Source organism: Schistocerca piceifrons, chromosome 1 (genome assembly GCF_021461385.2).
Source record: "Schistocerca piceifrons isolate TAMUIC-IGC-003096 chromosome 1, iqSchPice1.1, whole genome shotgun sequence".
Classification (NCBI taxonomy): domain Eukaryota; kingdom Metazoa; phylum Arthropoda; class Insecta; order Orthoptera; family Acrididae; genus Schistocerca; species Schistocerca piceifrons.
In genome coordinates this window covers 733,165,919-733,184,970 of record NC_060138.1, presented here as the reverse complement: position 1 = coordinate 733,184,970, position 19,052 = coordinate 733,165,919, and positions in this window count along the sequence as shown.

Below are 19,052 nucleotides of genomic sequence, written 5' to 3'. Positions count from 1 at the left end.
ACATCCAGTCTTACAAATTTACTCTCTCTGATGGACACACGTCCAGATTACCTGCTCTCAAAACTCCGCCATCTCACTCCCCATATCCTCCAACTGCGCAACGCTACGTGCTGTTCACATCCAACTGCCCAACACTACAATAGCGACAATTCCAACAATACCATCCAGCCACAGACTTCACACAGCACATTCAGTGGTTTTCATATAGAGCGCTACGTGCATTACCAACATAAAAACCTAAACAGCGTACTTACAATAGAACAGACTGCTGCAGTTTAGTAAAGTAGGTAACTGAAAGAAATACACAATGAGACAAAAAGCAATGACACTTTTCCAGAATGAAACATTCACTCTGCAATGGAGTGGCGCTGATTTTGAAACTTCCTGGCTGATTCAAACTGTGCGCCGCACTGAGACTCGAAGTCGGGACCTTTGCCTTTAGCGGCAAAGTGTTCTACCAACAGAACTACCCATGCACGACTCTGGACCCGTCTTCACAATTCCACTTCCGCCAGTACCTCATCTCCTACCTTCCAAACTTCACAGAAGTTCTCCTGAGAAACTTGCGGGAGTGTGCATTCAGCTGCAGAGTGAAAATTTCATTCTGGAAACATCCCCAAGGCTGTGACTAGGCCATGTCTCCGCAATATCCTTTCTTCCAGTAGTGTAATCCTGCAAGTTTCGCAGGAGAACTTCTGCGAAGTTTGGAAGGTAGGAGACGAGGTACTGGCGGAAGTGGAATTGTGAGGACAGGTCCTGAGTCGTGCTTGGGTAGCTCAGTTGGTGGAGCACTTGCTCGCGAAAGGCAAAGGTCTCAAGTTTGAATCTTGGTCCGGCGCACAGTTTTAATCTGCCAGGAAGTTTCAATGACAATTTTATTTAAGGACGGTAATGACATTTTACTCACTTCGATTCATAATGGTTCCCTGGACATTACGAAAGGCATGATATGGTTCTCAATAATGTGTGTAATCACCACTGATTGTAAAGCATGCCCTGCGACGTGCTCCCGTGTTGGACACCAGGTTGAAAAAGATTTCCTGTTGCAGGGTGTTTCATTCTTCCATCAGCGTGGTTGACAACCGCTGGATGATCTTTGCTGAATGTGGACGTGCTGCAGTACGTGTCCCCAACGCATCCCACATATACTCGATGGAAGTCGGGGAAACGGGCAAGTTAGTCCATGGGTCGAAAATCCTCTAGTTTCATAGCTTCTCCACTTCCACTTTTCGATGTGGTCGCACATTGCCATCCATAATAATGAAATTTGTGACGAATTCACCCCTGAAAAGACGTACATGGGGAAGAAATGTAGTGTCTCAATAATAAAGGTCGGTGAGTGGTCCGTGTTCAAAGATCTGGATGCCAGTACGCCCATACAACGTTATGCCTTCTTGCACCATAACACTTGGAACACTAAAACGATCTCGTTCGACATGTTCCTGGATGCATTATGTGTTCCCATCTTTCTCACCATAGGAGGGTGACTGATGCAGTACGCATTTCTGTCAGTTACCTTTTGTACTACACCATAGCATTTCTTTGCACAGTCCACGTTTCATCGAGCTATGTTACTTGAGTGACACATCATGAGAAAGCTGCATTCATCCTTAAGTTTTGCACACCAGCGTATAATGTTGGCATCCGAAGTATCCCATAATTGTATCTCACTGCCACGTTAAAATTTGGCTCAGAGGTGCCTGTGACCTTCCTCTGTAATGGTGAAAAAGCCCCTCAAAATACCTCAAATGAAATGAGCTGTGGCATTTTTCATGTGTGTTGACATGCTGTTTGAAGCGTTGTTGTGCACTAGGGTGACATGGCGTAACGCCCTGCTTGTGCATAATTGCAGAGGAAGGTTGTAGACACCTTTGGGCCAAATTTCAAACTTATGGGATGCTTTTTTTGCACATTGTATATGGGATTTGGCAAATGTTACCTATAGTTGGGAGCTGAAAACCCTTCCTGATACTCCTATAACGTTATCGCCAGGGATTTGCTTTATATTCTGTATCTGATGTTCAAGAGTATGAACTGTTACGAAAACTTTATCTTTGGCGACAACGTTAAAAGAAAACTGGGGCCTGAGACTCTCATTTAATCACAATTGTTGTTGTTGTGGTCTTCAGTCCAGAGACTGGTTTGATGCAGCTCTCCATGCTATTCTAATCTGAGCAAGCTTCTTCATCTCGCACTACCTACTGCAACTTACATCCTTCTGAATCTGCTTAGTCTGTTGATCTCTTGGTCTATCTCTACGATTTTTACCCTCCACGCTCCCCTCCAATACTAAATTGATGATCCCTTGATGCCTCAGAACGTATCCTACCGACCGATCCCTTCTTCTAGTCAAGTTGTGCCCAAATTTCTCTTCTCTCCAATTCTATTCAGTACCTCATTGATTATGTGATCTACCCATCTAATTTTCAGCATTCTTCTGTAGCACCACATTTCGAAAGCTTCTATGCTCTTTTTATCTAAACTATTTATCGTCCATATTTTACTTCCATACATGGCTACACTCCACACAAATACTTTCAGAAAAGACTTCTTGACTCTTATATCTATACTCGATATTAACAAATTTCTCTTCTTCACAAACGCTTTCCTTGCCATTGCTAGTCTACATTTTATATAATCACCATTACTTTGTTAAAAGTCAAGAACGATAATAATACTGTTAACTTTCGTTTAATTTGGAACTGTAAAATAGCGACGGTGCATAGTTAGCTTGGAAGCTTTTCGCTTGGTATTTTACTAACCGAGGAAAGAAATGAAGTCTACTTTCGTATTAATTGCACTCAGAAAAATTAACGGAATTCGAGAAAAATAAATGACAGCACGCTATAATGAATGTAAATGCAAATAGTCGTTGCAAACACAATTGTTTTCGAACCAATGTATAACCTGACGACAAGCTTTCGTATTTAATGAATGAACTTTCTTTCTTTTATTTACAATAAAGGAGTATCATCAAATAGCATAGTCTTAATACGCATTCTATTTCTTTTGCTTTCATAAACATTGTCTACACTCATAAATAAAGCTCACTTTTATTAATACAGCACAGTCACAGAGATCTAATTGCAACCAAGACATAATAAAAAGAGAAAAATAGCACAAAATAACAAGAGAACAAGACCACAAGAGAAAAAGTGAGTTTTTCACATTCGTACATATCCTTTAATAACGTTCTAATAGTTTATGGCTCTGGCTCTGAGCACTATGGGACTTAACATCTATGGTTATCAGTCCCCTAGAACTTAGAACTACTTAATCCTAACTAACCTAAGGACGTCACACAACACCCAGTCATCACGAGGCAGAGAAAGTTCTAATAGTTTATCTCTGCGTAATTTTCATCTCAGTATTAGTTACATGGTTCAAGTGATGCTTGCATTGCATAGATGTAGGAACCAAGAAAATTAAATATTGTTTCACTTAAGTGCAATAGACGATGCCGTTCAGTAATTATCCGCCCCCCCCCCCCCCCCCCCCGATCTATCTGTGTCTAGAGTAAATCTAACGTTCAAGTGTGAGAACGCTTTTGACTGTTTGCATAGTGTATATATGAGGTATGACCTGTGACCCTGACATATAATAACACAAATGGATGTAGGAAACCGCCTAAAAACCATATCCAGCTCTCGTTGGTAATGGGCGATGCGGAGTCGACCCGGGTCAGACCCATCTACCTGTATCCCCGAAGCGGGGGGGCTTTAACCGACTCGGCTATCAGCACAGACCCCATATAAAGCTTCCAAGTACCATAAAAGCGCAACGACATCAATCCCATTGGCAGCAAACGGCAGATTTATCAATCGAAATACAGTGTTTCGCAATTCCATAAGAAAAATAGTAAAAATCAATCATATTGCAATTAGAAGCTGATGAAATTTTATCCCTTTTCCTATAAAAACCTATTATACCGAGAGATAAATGCAATACAACTAAATGAATTTCAGTGTCCTTCATTGTTAAAGATAATAATAATAACAATAATAATGTCGTTTGGCCAGGGCCTCCCGTCGGGTAGACCGTTCTCCTGGTGCAGGTCTTTCGAGTTGACGCCACTTCGGCGACCTGCGAATCGATGGGGATGAAATGATAATGATAGGACAACGCAACACCCAGTCCCTGAGCGTAGAAAACTTCCTACCCAGCCGGGAATCGAACCCGGGCCCTTAGGATTGACAGTCTGTCACGCTGACCACTCAGCTACCGGGGGAGGACATTGTTAAAGAAAAATGTTATGATGAGTCATTTAAATTTAAACAAGAAAAGAGAAAGAAATAATTCCTGAGTCAATGAGTGTTCCGTTGTAAAGTGGTCATGTGATTTTGATTTTTGTATGTCATCGATGTCCACGCCAGAGACAGAGCAAGTTGCGTTACTGTGAAACAGTCTTTGTTCTTGTCGTGGCACAGTCTTTGCCTCTGCTCAGTCTGATATATTCGTAGTTGAATTGTGGTAGGTTTGTGGTAAGTGATGGACTTATCCAGTTGTGCTATGTTGACTGTCATGTTGTCTGTAAGATGAAGAGGGAGTTACTGTAAAGGATAGCATGGATGAATATGAGGCACACATTGAAGGGTGAAAGGAATATAAATTTTAAATAATGTAACTTTTTTTTGAAGAGAAGAAGTTTGAGGTGAGACAGCAGGACTGAGCGCCTGATTTGTAAAAATGATTGACAGCCAGTTAACTTTTATCACTTGTCCAGAGCTAAGAGAAAGACCACTCTACTTCCCTGAATTATGCAACTGATTTAGCTGTTTGATTTTGGTAGAAATTCTCTGTTAACATTGTACCTTTTTCAAATCATTGTTCACTTTGTTAACCATGGTATCATGTGTGAACATCGCGTGAAGTTTTACTCTTTCTTTTGAATACATACTTCGTTCTAAAATCATTGTCTTGGAATATCAGTCCATAGGATTGGTTACTCTTCCCACCCCACTGCTTATCATTACGCACCACCAAACGCGATAGTCTGAGTATTTATTTGGAATCCAAAATCTAGCTTAGCCGATGCCTGCTTCTGTTTGCTGTTGTGCTTTCGAGAAATCTGCAACAATATTGTCAAGACGCGAGGTAAGTGGAAATTTTGGTTAAGGCTAGATAATTGTTTTACTTCAGGTACGCATTTAATATCAAGGCAATATAAAATTCAGATCAGGTATGGTTCATTTCAAATTAGGTTCTGTATAGTCAAATGTTAGCTTACGAGTAGTTGGATGATAATTTTCGGGGACATAGTTTTGGTAATAAGCAGACTTTTATAGAGTGGGAGGTAAACTTGGGCTAAATTTCAGACAGGTACAAATGTAGTTGGCAGGTTACACCGTGACCGTCGCTGTTTTACCACTGTAGTTTCATACAGCACTGACAAATACTAAGAAATGTTTGAGATGATTGTGCACCTTTCATTCAGTGACGGTGCTCGCAGTATGTTTATGAATTGTTACTTTGTGTGAAGAAGTTCTAGTCCAATACTGAAATGTAAACAAAGTAATAAATTTATGCTGCTTCCAGATGAGACTGCGGAGCGCTATAAATCAGCAAGTATTTTGTACTCTGTTCCTCTCTGACGTGGGGGAAGCGAATGAGAAACTGCGGCCCGGGATGAGGTATGTAAATAGCGCTCTTCCAGCCGTTGCTGCAGGAAAGAAATTAAACAGAACAGATACCTCGCATAATTCTCCTGAACAGCGAGGTGCAGGAAATTTCTTGAGGTGCTTGCAAAATTTATAGAGCCGCCTGACCTCGGGTTCCCCACTTTTTTAAAATAAAATAAGAAATGAAATACAAAACGCGTTAATTATTTGAGGGCAACCAGTTACCTGTTCTTTACGCATGAAATAAATTCGTGTGAAATAATTGCAGAGATATAGAGAAACAGATGGCCGATCCTACATTGTTACGTTGGTGGAAAAAAACTCTAGTACGCTGCAATACGAACGAGTATTGATCCAATCAGCATCACTTGAAATTTACGCATGGAACACTGGAAAGCAAACAAAACCACAGAGGAAAACCTGTCTGTACTTCATTTTGTAGTCCCCTGCAATGGATAAAGTAGATACTTTAAAGACAACTTCTTGAATTAATCAGTAGACAAGATTGTGAAACAATTATCGTCAGTGGTATTGACACTTACATATAACTCATTAACATTATCAGTCCGTAACAACGGAAATGTTATTGTGGAAATGTTACTGCCTCACATGAAGTGCGTAAGTACTTGTCGTAACAATACGCAGCATGCGTGGACTTAATTTTTACTCTAAAGGGGAAGTTGGCTTACCTTCCTCTTGAGCAAATCGTAGGAGGAATAGGTACTATGTGTGAGGTGCTGTTTGTCAAATATTTCCCTCTAAACACTTACGAGAAAGATATTTGACCACTGAGATCTGAAAATCGTCATTTGGAAGTGTGGGACCATTTTCACTGTTCTCTGTGCATGCCTGATGTTCCCCATTGACGTATTCTCATGTATTTCCGACACACACGTGGGGTTTTGCACTACAGGCTATACACGTAGTCTCTAGATGAAACGTCATATACAGAAACAGATTCTATCCGACAGGTTACGTTTACTGGATGATGATACGTATTGATTACAACGGGTAATTCGTTTGTCATACGATCTCTGCAGCAGCATGTACAGCTGCAAACACGCATATAATCCGCTTTCACATCTCAACTACGAACTGAATAACGTGTATTTGTGGACGATTAGCTGTTGTGTAAGGTCATAAGAGTCTGCAGTTCAAGGACAATATCGAAGGAACATCTCCAAAATAGCCAAAAAAAGCAATTGACAGCCGAAAGAGCAACATTGTTTGTATCAAAGGTCAACTTTGACATATTTTATAGAATAGTAAAGATAATTTTAGCAAGTATACTGTGAATGACATATCAATAAATCATAATCAATAGAAACGTTATTAACAAAGTACCCGACGGCAAGTAACCATACAAGTAATGCTATTTTGTGAGCACTGTCCAATCGTCTGTTGCTTACAACTATTTTTAGAATTTATGAAGGACTAAATAGCAGGTGAAAATGCAGTCAAAGTGCATGATGCCTATTCCACAATGATCTCAGCTCGAGAGTCTCGAAACACTTGAAAAAATTCCTTATCTAAAGACCTTCTTAGTTCCACTTTTTTCCTGAAATACCTTGTGAATACAAAGAAATCTGAGAATGACAGTGGTGTCAAGAGTCCTGTGTGACAGAAACTAACGAAACTAAAATAAAAAAAAGTAATGAAAAGCAAAGAGAGAGTCTGTGTAGTAAGTACAACTATAGAAGATGTAGATTACGTTGAAGAAAGTAGTTCCAGTTAAGAAATAAATACCTTGCCGACATATGGCAATATTTTATGAAAAAATACTTCGATAAAAACTTGTCCACAAAAGTGACCCGATCGGCTATGGATATAACTAAATGCAGCGCAACGATCAAAAACCTAATAGACCTGTTGCTATCTGTGAATTGTATCTACATGTTGTCCTTTCAACGGTGGCTCACTTTAACGTTCGGCGGCTCTGATCGCTGATTCAGTGAGCAAGATTAAGGAAACAGCCTGTTAATATCATACATATATCGTAATATTTGCGATCTTCTCTGACATTGTGGCGTATCGTGTCCCTATTTTATTAAAAATTACGACGTAGAGACTCCCAAAGTATGTATTTTCGCAGCATATAACCCAACGCTGTAGCCCCAACGGAATCTAAAATATTATAGGGGAGACTATTTATGAACTATTGCTTTCTTCTGTTGCCGTGCTTCTCTACGAAATACCTATAGATTTATCCGTTTTCAAACACAAATTTGCACTTATTAATAACTACACTGACCACGATGAGACACAACAATATAAAAATTAAATAACAAAAGAGTTTCAAGAAAACCAAACAGAAACTTTGTTGGGCAGACATCATTTTCCTCAGCGTCGATGACAGGTGGTGCACGGACTAGAAGTAGAGAGAGCAATGTACAAGAATTACAAAATTTCTCTGTGTATTTGTGCAGTTCAGGGAATAAATCAAAGAAACAGATAATTAAAACTGAAAGCGATAAAAATACTCAAGAAATGGCAGATGTATATAAAGACATTGGAGGTGTGAGGAAAGGAAAGGTATCTTCAAAAGGTGGTGTTTGATTAGAAATAATTGAGTCTAGCGGCAAAGTCATACGAAAGTAAATGGCAAAATTATTTATAGAAAAACTGTAGAGGAAGATAATACCCTACAGTGTAACAATTCTCTACTTAATGTGCTTCATAATAAACGAGGCAGCTCAAACGTGAAAACCATAGACGTAACAGCCTCATATCTTTGACATACAAGTTTATCACCAAAACTATGACCAACCGAATAACGAAATTGATTGTGCTCAGTCAAAGGAGCAATATGACCATAGAAATGAACATAACACAGCGGACCGTTTGAAAACTTCTAAAACACACGTTTTACAGCGCATCTAAAATGCCTTTGTTCAGCTCGTAACATTACACTGTTGGCGTCTAGTGCACTTATCAACTGACGGGAGAATTTAATACCACATGTTTTATAGTAAGTGTGCAAACCAGTCATTATCAAATTAAATTAATGCACTATGGACCCACCGAAATGAGAATATACAAATTAACAGGGACCTCATAAAACCAATTAACCTGTATTTGGAGTAGTTGACGACTATGAGTTGTAGTGAGAAATCCTGTAACGCCCCAGTTCCGTAAAGATAAAATTTTATAATTATTACAGCGATTAATTACAGCATAATTAAGTGTGCCGTCGGCAAATAATTTACTAAATAAAGGGATTAGATGCTCGTCAGAAATGTTAACAAATTACACATCAAGAAGTATGTTGGCATAAAAGTTTCTTTTTGGACTACGACTGGTAGATTTTAGAAATCTTTTACGAAACACAATTAAACAAAAGTTGATATCTCTCCCTTACTATCATTACAATTACAATACCAACATTATATATGTAAAAAATATCTTAATTTATCTTTCCGTAGTTTATTTATTGCTGCTGTGAGACAGCATATTTCCTATACATACAGAGACTATATGTGAATACTAGTTAAAAAGAAATCGTCTCTATATTAAGCGGCTTCAAGATTAGGCTCTTGTATAGCAGCAACTTAGGATTGTCTATACAGAACGCAGTAAGAGAAGTGACCTACACGGGCGTACAACCAAATGACAGTGAGTAGCAATCCCAGGACGTCAGTAGCAGCCTGTTAACATGCGGCGTTACCCGCTTGTTGGCTGCTCCCTGTCATTTGGTTGTATGGTCATGTGTAGGTCATACTGTTGGCTAGAGATGCAAGTCAATGCAGAAGATTTTGTCTGAGAAGCTAAAAGAGAAACATCGATGTGTAACATGGAGAGAGAGCTGTTTTCAGGCAAACTGCAATAAATTAAATTTTCCACCGGTTGTTGCAAGCAAACATTTCTCAGAAAAGACAAAGATTGGTTAGCGTCACCCACAATTGTTTCCACGTGTGCTGGGTCGATTAACATGTCACAAGTACCCAAAGTGTCTTCAGATTTCCATCCGTCTCGATCACGAGCCAAACTGCAAGTTTTTATAACATATTCAGAAAATTCTGGAAATACAGTCGAAGGCCTATCTGATGTTCTGGATTCTTAGAAAGAATGCCAAAAATGCATCCAGCACATTTTCTATACGTACAGAGACTGTAGGTGAATACTAGTCGAAAAGAAATCGTTTCTATATTAACGCACTAAGAGAAGTAACATACCGAAATGTTAATGTTCAACGATTACAAGATCATATAATCACAGCCTTCGCCAACTGCCTACTTTGTGGAAATATACTTTCATTTTCAATTAACTTCTTATGACACTGAAAATTCCTGAACACAACCCAATATGGTGATCTTAAATTTGCTCCAAGGTCGACGAAACCCAGATTTTTTTTCCTCTCTTTTTACGACAGTTTGTTTCGACAGTTTAGAATTTTTAGGGAGAAGGCATATCCCGGTACGAAGTTACATGCTCTTAGATATGTTATGTGACGCCATGCAGACTAATTTGGTATTAGTTATAACTGTACAAAGACGAGTACAATACAACACCCAGTCCCCGAGGGGAGAAAATCCACGAACCGTCCAGGAATCGAATCCGTGCCCCCTTCGTTTAGCATCTTACCGCGCTGACCCCGCAGCTGCCGAGACGGACAAAGAGTCTGTGGTTGGAATAACACATGGCCAGCAACAGTATCGAGAAAATGTTTTTGTTGTTGGAATGAAGCGACTGACAGTTGATGACAACTATGTAGCCACAGAGTTGGGTAAATTTTTCTGCCTTTTTTGAAAGCCGTTAACCCCTCTTATTTCTAGAAACAGTGGCACCCAGGATTGACTTTTGCATTACCTCTATCTGATTTTCCGTAAGAGGTAGAAAGAGGCATTCCGACCATCAGACTCCACGACAGAGCTGAAATACGACGGCGCGACTGTGGCGGCATAATCAAACCCACGACAAAGGCGCCGCTTCTCTTTCCAGTAGAGCCAGGCCACGCAGCGCCTTGTGGCTAACCGGTTCACTGTGAGAAGCACTTCTCAGTGACTGAGTGAAGAGGACCTTGGACAAGGCGTGGAATTCGGCATTGCTATAATTTATTAAACCAGAGCGAAGTCGCCACGCTGTTGCTGCCATCGAAGATACGCAGAGTAAATAGTTTTTCTTCTTATACGTCCTAGCATGTAGCATGTAAACCCATCGTCTCGTAACCCACCCCCCATCCCACCGCACCCCTCCCTCTCTCTTTGTTTTTCAACCTGTTTGTCACACATCCAACGTCCTCAAACCTGTGTTGGATTTATTCTATTCTCGGTCTTAATCTGTTGTTTTTACCATTTATAGCTCTAGTTAGTACCATGGAAGTTATTCCATGATGTATTAACGAATGTCCTGCGAACCTGTCTCTTCTTGTCAGTGTTTTCCACTTGTCCTTTCCCTGCCGATTCTGCTGAGAAACTCCTCAATTCCTAATGGTTCACATAACTTACTTATCTGTGGCAACACAAACGCTTCAGTTGCCTCCTTTGCCGGTTTTCGCACTATCCTTGATTCGCTTTCGTACAATTCCCTGCTCGAGACGTACATTCTCTGGAATTTCTTCCCCAAGTTAAAACCGACGTCTGATACTAGTAGACTTCTTTTGGTTAGGAATGTTCACTTTGCCTGTACTAATCTGTCATTGATATCCACCTTGCTTCGTACAGGAGATGGTATTTTGTTTCCAAGGTAGCAGAATTCCTTCGCTTCGTCTACTTCGTGGTCCCCAATTGTGATGGTAAGTCTCTTACTAATCTCATTTCTACTGCTCCTCGTCACTTTCGTCTTTCTTCAGCTTACACTCAGTCCATATTCTGGGATCGGTAGATTGTTCATTTCATTCAGTCGATCCTGTAATTCTTCTTCACATTCGTTGAGGATAGCAATGTCGTCGGCGAGTTTTATTGTTATTTTTTAACCTTGAATTTCAACCCTAATCTCTGATCACAACGTTGTCTGTCAACGTGAATGTGCATTGGTTACGTTTTGCTGGCGTACTAAAATTCTTACTTGCATTATCAGGAAGGAGATAGCAGTCTTAACATACTATATTAAAAAAAAAATTAAACTAAGAAACTATTATCTGTCAGAGCATAATTTTCCATTTATAGTTAAAACTCTTAACTCCTCCCGAAGAGGCCATGAAGGCCCAAAGGTACCTACCGGCCGCCGTGTCGTCCTCAGCCCACAGGCATCACTGGATGCGGCTATGGAGGGGTATGTGGTCAGCACACCGCTCTCTCGGCCATATGTCAATTTTCAACTTCTCAATCAAGTAGCTCCTCAGGTTGCCTCACAAAGACTGAGTGCACCCGACTTGCCCACAGCGCTGATCGGATGGTCACCCATCCAAGTGCTAGCCCAGACCGACAGCGTTTAACTTCGGTGATCTGAGGGGAACATGTGTTACCATTGCTGCAAGGGCGTTGACCTGTTATACGTGGTTAAAGTAGGATAATTAGTTTCGGTTGCTTTCTACAGCCTCATACAGATCCTTCAAAACGCAAAAAAGCGGTGAATACGCACTGGAAAGCATCATCAGCGAATATACAGAAAGATAGATCCTTTATCATTTAGCTACAAAATAGCAGGTCAGCAACTGGAAGCAGTTAATACCATAAATTATCTGGGAGTACGCATTAGGAGTGATTTAAAATGGAATGATCATATAATGTTGATCGTCGGTAAAGCAGATGCCAGACTGAGATTCATTGGAAGAATCCTAAGGAAATGCAATCCGAAAACAAAGGAAGTAGGTTACAGTACGCTTGTTCGCCCACTGCTTGAATACTGCTCAGCAGTGTGGGATCCGTACCAGATAGGGTTGATAGAAGAGATAGAGAAGATCCAACGGAGAGCAGCGCGCTTCGTTACAGGATCATTTAGTAATCGCGAAAGCGTTACGAAGATGATAGATAAACTCCAGTGTAAGACTCTGCAGGAGAGACGTTCAGTAGCTCGGTACGGGCTTTTATTGAAGTTTCGAGAACATACCTTCACCGAAGAGTCAAGCAGTATATTGCTCCCTCCTACGTATATCTCGCGAAGAGACCATGAGGATAAAACCAGAGAGATTAGAGCCCACACAGAGGCATACCGACAGTCCTTCTTTCCACGAACAATACGAGACTGGAATAGAAGGGAGAACCGATAGAGGTACTGAAGGTACCCTCCGCCACACACCGTCAGGTGGCTTGCGGAGTATGGACGTAGATGTAGAGATGTAGATCAGCAATGACATGCGTTGCTAAATACCAAGACAATTACAACACGTATTCTAAAAAAAATCACCATGAGAAAGCCAGGTTATAGACCGCAGTCTCGCAGGATAATGATAATAACGCCGGTCGGAGTGGCCGAGCGGTTCTAGGTGCTTCAGTCTGGAACCGCGTGACCGCTATGGTCGCAGGTTCGAATCTTGCCTCGGGCATGGATGTGTGTGATGTCCTTAAGTTAGTTAGGTTTAAGTAGTTCTAAGTTCTAGGGGACTGGTGACCTCAGATGTTAAGTCCCATAGCGCTCAGTGCAATTTGAACCATTCATTATAACTGTCACTCCATGCAATTATGGTCAATAACGGGCTTGCTTACGGAGGCGTTTTTAAACTACGTAGTGCCCTTGTCTACGCAGACGAAATTAGTTATCGTCCTAAAATACGACTGTGGCCTAGGCAATAAAAGCCTTTCACTTAAAAAAAAAATTGGTTAAATACAATTATTTTTGCTTGGCCAATGATTTGTGTACTGTTATATACCCCTCAAACTAATGAAATCATAAACCAAATGTAAAAAAGAATTACAAATTTAAATGACAGTTACAAATATCATCCGCACCACACCACACAGTCCAGTACTATACGATACTACAATATAAAATAGTATGGTTGCAGAGATACACACATTGGGTCCTTGGGCTCGCCTCCCCCTCCGCCGCCACCTCTCCCCCAGCCCCATTCCTGGCAACCATTCATCTCTTTTTCAGGCTTGCAAGATCTTTCCCCCTCCATCTGAGGGTCCGCTGATTAGAAGACAAGGGCTCGAGGGCTCGCCCTTGCGGAATGTATCAAGGCAAACGCCTGCGATTGTGATTGCTCAGTAGCCCCCTAGTGTCGCTGTCCCGACCTTCGCGCGGCCCTGAGTGCAGTGCGACGTCCGGCTGTACTGTATCTCACCTGCAGAAGACCATCTGCTAACATGCTGGATGATGTAGAATACGCGACACTGTTTTGAAAAATACTTTAAACGCTCCTCCTTCGGACCATTTATTTCAATGTTACAATCACATTATACGAAAGCGTGTCCGAGAGAACAGACTCCACGCATTCGTTAAATGGGTTCGCCTCGATGAGCAAAAAATTCACACTTTGTCCGAAAGAACTGACACCATGCTTTCATACAACTGATTCGCATCGTTAGGACATGAATATACAACCTTCAGTGTGGATGCACATTTACGTCCGACCTCCAGCGGGAATCTAAAATTAGCGAGCGTGGAAGGCATACACAGGAACTGCGGTTAGGTGGTGCTAGATGAGAGTTGACTGGGGAGCGTACCGAGACAGTGCACGTTTTTGAGAGGACGGCGCAGTGGCTAACGAAACTGCCAAGTGAGCGGGAGATCCAGAGTTCGAGTCTCTGCCGAGCACACACTTTCACTCGCTGCTTCTGATCCGTATAAAGTCCCGATGCAGCTATCATCGGTCCCTTTCTTTTCCTTTCTCCCCCTTCCACCTTCAATTTACACTACTGGCCATTAAAACTGTTTCACCAAGAAGAAATGCAGATGATAAACGGGTATTAATTGGACAAATATATTATACTAGAACTGATATGTTATTACATTTTCACGCAATTTGGATGCATAGATCCTGAGAAATCAGTACCCAGAACAACCACCTCTGGCAGTAATAACGGCCTTGATACGCCTCGGCATTGAGTCAAACAGAGCTTGGATGGCATGTACGGATACAGCTGCCCATGCAGCTTCAACACGATACCACAGTTCATCAAGAGTAGTGCCTGGCGTATTGTGACGAGCCAGTTGCTCGGCCACCATTGGCCAGACGTTTTCAATTAGTGAGAGATCTGGAGAATGTGCTGGCCAGGGCAGCAATCGAACATTTTCTGTATCCAGAAAGTCCCGTACAGGACCTGCAACATGCGGTCGTGCATTATCCTGCTGAAATGTAGGGTTTCGCAGGGATCGAATGAAGGGTAGAGCCACAAGTCGTAACACATCTGAAAGGTAGCGTCCACTGTTCAAAGTGCCGTCAATGCGAACAAGAGGTGACCGAGACGTGTGACCAATGGTACCCCATGCCATCACCCCGGATGATACGCCAGTATGGCGTTGACGAATACACGCTTCTAATGTGCGTTCACAGCGATGTCGCCAAACAAGAATGCGACCACCATGACGCTGTAAACAGAACCTGGATTCATCCGAAAGAATGACGTTTTGCCATTCGTGCACCCAGGTTCGTCGTTGAGCACACCATCGCAGGCGCTCCTGTCTGTGATGCAGCGTCAGATGGTTGTTGTCTTGCAAACGTCCCCTCTGTTGACTCAGGGATCGAGACGTGGCTGCACGATCCGTTACAGCCAAGCACATAAGATGTGTGCCGTATCGACTTTTAGTGATACGAGGCCGTTGGGACCCAGCACGGCGTCCCGTATTACCCTCCTGAACCCACTGATTCCATATTCTGCTAACAGTCATTGGATCTCGACCAACGCGAGCAGCAATGTCGCGATACGATAAACCGCAATTGCGATAGGCTACAATCCGACCTTTATCAAAGTCGTAAACGTGATGGTACGCCTTTCTCCTCCTTACACGAGGCATCACAACAACGTTTCACCAGGTAACTCCGGTCAACTGCTGTTTGTGTATGAGAAGTCGGTTGGAAACTTTCCTCATGTCAGCACGTTATAGGTGTCGCCACCGGCGCCAACCTTGTGTGAATGCTCTGAAAAGCTAATCATTTGCATATCACAGCATCTTCTTCCTGTCGGTTAAATTTCGCGTCTGTAGCACGTCATCTTCGTGGTGTAGCAATTTTAATGAGCAGGAGTGTACATAATATACACACACGAACACTATGTATTCCGCGACACTTTGGTATCACAGCCATGCCAGTATGAATCTGTACCGCTCATGTATGGAAAAAAAATGGTTTAAATGGCTGTGAGCACTATGCGACTTAACTTCTGAGGTCATCAGTCGCCTAGAACATAGAACTAATGAAACTTAACCAACCTAAGGACATCACACACATCCCTGCCCGAGGCAGGATTCGAACCTGAGACCGAAGCGGTTGCTCGGCTCCAGACTGTAGCGCCTAGAACCGCACGGCACATGTATGGAGATATATTCTAAATGACTCACGCCCAGTTAGAAACGGATCATACACTTCGATAAGTACGACGATATACAGGGTTTTTGTCCTAAGAGTCGTTAGGCACATTATCTCTGATGTTTCGTCAGGTAATGGCAATGTCGTTTTTGCAACGTGTAGTCGCATTCAGGGCAAACAAATACTGTACATCACATCTTTCATGCAACACCCGGTCACGACCGAGAGCATCGTTTTGTTTTCTGTTACAAACAAAATTATGCTTGCGTATTCGCGAGAGCGGTCCCCAGTTAGTATAGTGTGATATTCGTATTACTTATATATATTACAAGAGGCAGTAAAACACGAGGAGTGACCATTACTGCAGCATTGACAGCAGCTACCTGACCCACACTCACTGCTACCGCCATGTAGAGGCGCTGTTGCTCTATCGCTGCTGGAATACTGATTAATATTCGTATTTTACTGTTCCTGTTAGTACATATCGATAAAAGTAATAACGCAGTAGACTAATCTTGGACCGCTCTGTTGAATGGGCCTGTAATATTCCGCTATAAAAGCAACTTTGTTTGTAATGGAAAACAAAATGACACTTTCCGTCGACGATGGGGGTTGTATAAACGATGTGATGAGCAGCACTTGTTTGATCTGACTCCAGCTACACGTTGAAAAAACGAAATTGTAAATATCAGCCGAAACACCAGAGGAAAGGCTCCCGAATACTACAGGGGAGACACGAGATACGAATCTTCATGCTGAAGAAAAATTCAGTATACTCTTCTACCAATGTCAGAGTCTTCTCAAAGCCTCTGTCAACCACTTTCAACCCATTTTGCCACCCATTTAGCCAACCTGTCTAGTATTACCCCAATTATTTCTAATCTCCTGTACGCAGCTAGTATACAAACAGTTCCATTTATCATGACCGGCTCAAATAATTTTGTTCGGTTGAAAATTAAAAATATACCAAGATGCCATTGGGACATTAACCAGCATGACTGCCCTTCACGCATCTTTATGCTTTACGAAGTCTTCAGAAGTACTTTTTTTTTCTTTTAATGCCGTCCTTTGCTTTCATTCATGGCCCATTTTCTAAGATCTGTTCAGAAACTATTACAGTGTAAGTAAATATGAGGTTATTAAAAACTTAACAAGAAATTTACTTTAAGTCTCTTGCATGCGCTAACATGCACTGCAGGTATCTATGGTATGGTAATTAATTCACTTTTTAGAGCTGACAGTAAGCAAATGAATACACAATGAAAATTCGTATTGGTTATTCACTCAACCGCACACAGCTCAAGGTTTGTGTGAGTACAATGAAGAATAGGTACAAATGCTAATCGACGGGGAATATAGGTTAGCAGAACAGTAATAGCAATAATGATTTCCTTAAAATACGGGTGAATGTTGAAACATCTCTCCTTCGTTCTTAGGTCAATAATTACAGTAATACATACAATTCAAAGTGAAATATAGCGTAATCTTTGAATACTAAATGTCTTTGAACTGTAGCGAATAAGGGGAAACGCATTCTCTTTAATGATTGCATTCTTTAGAAACTTTTGGATTCAGAATGTTAGATCTTTTCACTGTTTTTAATGCTTTCCTTGAGAATTCCGATTTCAGGAGAAACTATACTAATGCTTGCTTGCTTGCTTTGCTGTTGAACTTTTCTGACGATGTCTCGTATCCCCTTCCGCGGCGTTTCTGCAACCTCGTTGAGAAACTGTAAGTCATCTGTTCCTAGACTCTTTATAGCACAGTCACTTTCACATTCATAGACCGTCCGGAGTTCACAGGTGTGCTAATACGGCACTGGCGATGGAGACCGGATGGTAGTCGTCGTACTACCGTGAATAAAAAAAATCGTAGAAATTGTTTCCTCAAAGGAATATGACGTAGCTGGAGGTAACAACTATCCGCCGATTCTACATCGATCCACACGATCTATGAATTGCCGAAATGTATAGGACACATAAGGGTCGATCTAAACAATATGAACACTTATATGTGGTCCAGTCACATTAATGTGACCACCGCATATGCAATGCAGTAATTCTTCACAGCGGGTAGGTGGCAACACTAGCAGTGGAGGGTATGCAAAGCATGTTTGGCGGGATGCGGAAAGTAGAGCAATTGTAATTCAGAAATGAGCGATTTATCTGATGTCCAAAACGGCATGTTCGTCTTTCTGGCCAAGGTTGGAAGCATTTCCGAAACTGCTAACTTTGTAAACTGTTCGTGTGCCGCCGTGGTTCAAATGTACCTTGCATGGCAAAATGACGCTGTCCAAAACAGGCGCCGAGGCAGCAGTGGTGCACCACTGTCCATAAACGACATGGGCGAACAGAGGTTACGGATACGTTTACGGGCGAATAGACGTGCAACTGGTTCAAAAATGGCTCTGAGCACTATGGGACATAACACTTGAGGTCATCAGTCCCCTAGATCTTATAACTACTTAAACCTAACTAACCTAAGGACATTACACACAACCACACCCGAGGCAGGATTCGAACCTGCGACCGTAGTCGTCGCGCGGTTCCAGACTGAAGCGCCTAGAACCGCTCGGCCACTGCGGCCGGCAGACGTGGAACTTGCGTCGCGGCACGTTACTTTTTACCGCCCTGCCAATGTCAAGTAGTGTTCATTTGTCTAGCTAAAAGCTGTACTAGAAAATACTAGACCACTACTGTCTATTGCAGGTCGCAACATATATAGAATTGTCCGGTAAACGGGACGTGGCTAGTACTGAAATAAAAGTTTTAACTCGGAAATGTAAATTTTCAGGTGTATTTTTACGATAAAGATCACAGTTAATACTGCCAAGTCCGTACTAAGTGTCTACACAATGTAAAGTTCCCACGCACACCACAATCACACACGTAGGCAGTTTATGGTATTTAGACCCGTTACCGAAATTAACAGAGTTCACTAGATCGTTTAGTTATGAAAATGCTCGCTCAAATGTTGTGCACTCTGTTCTACACGTAATACCTGTTCCTATCTTAGACCGCACAACACGCCACGCGGTTTTAACTAACAGTCAAAAGCAATAATTTTGATATTCCGTCCGAAATTCC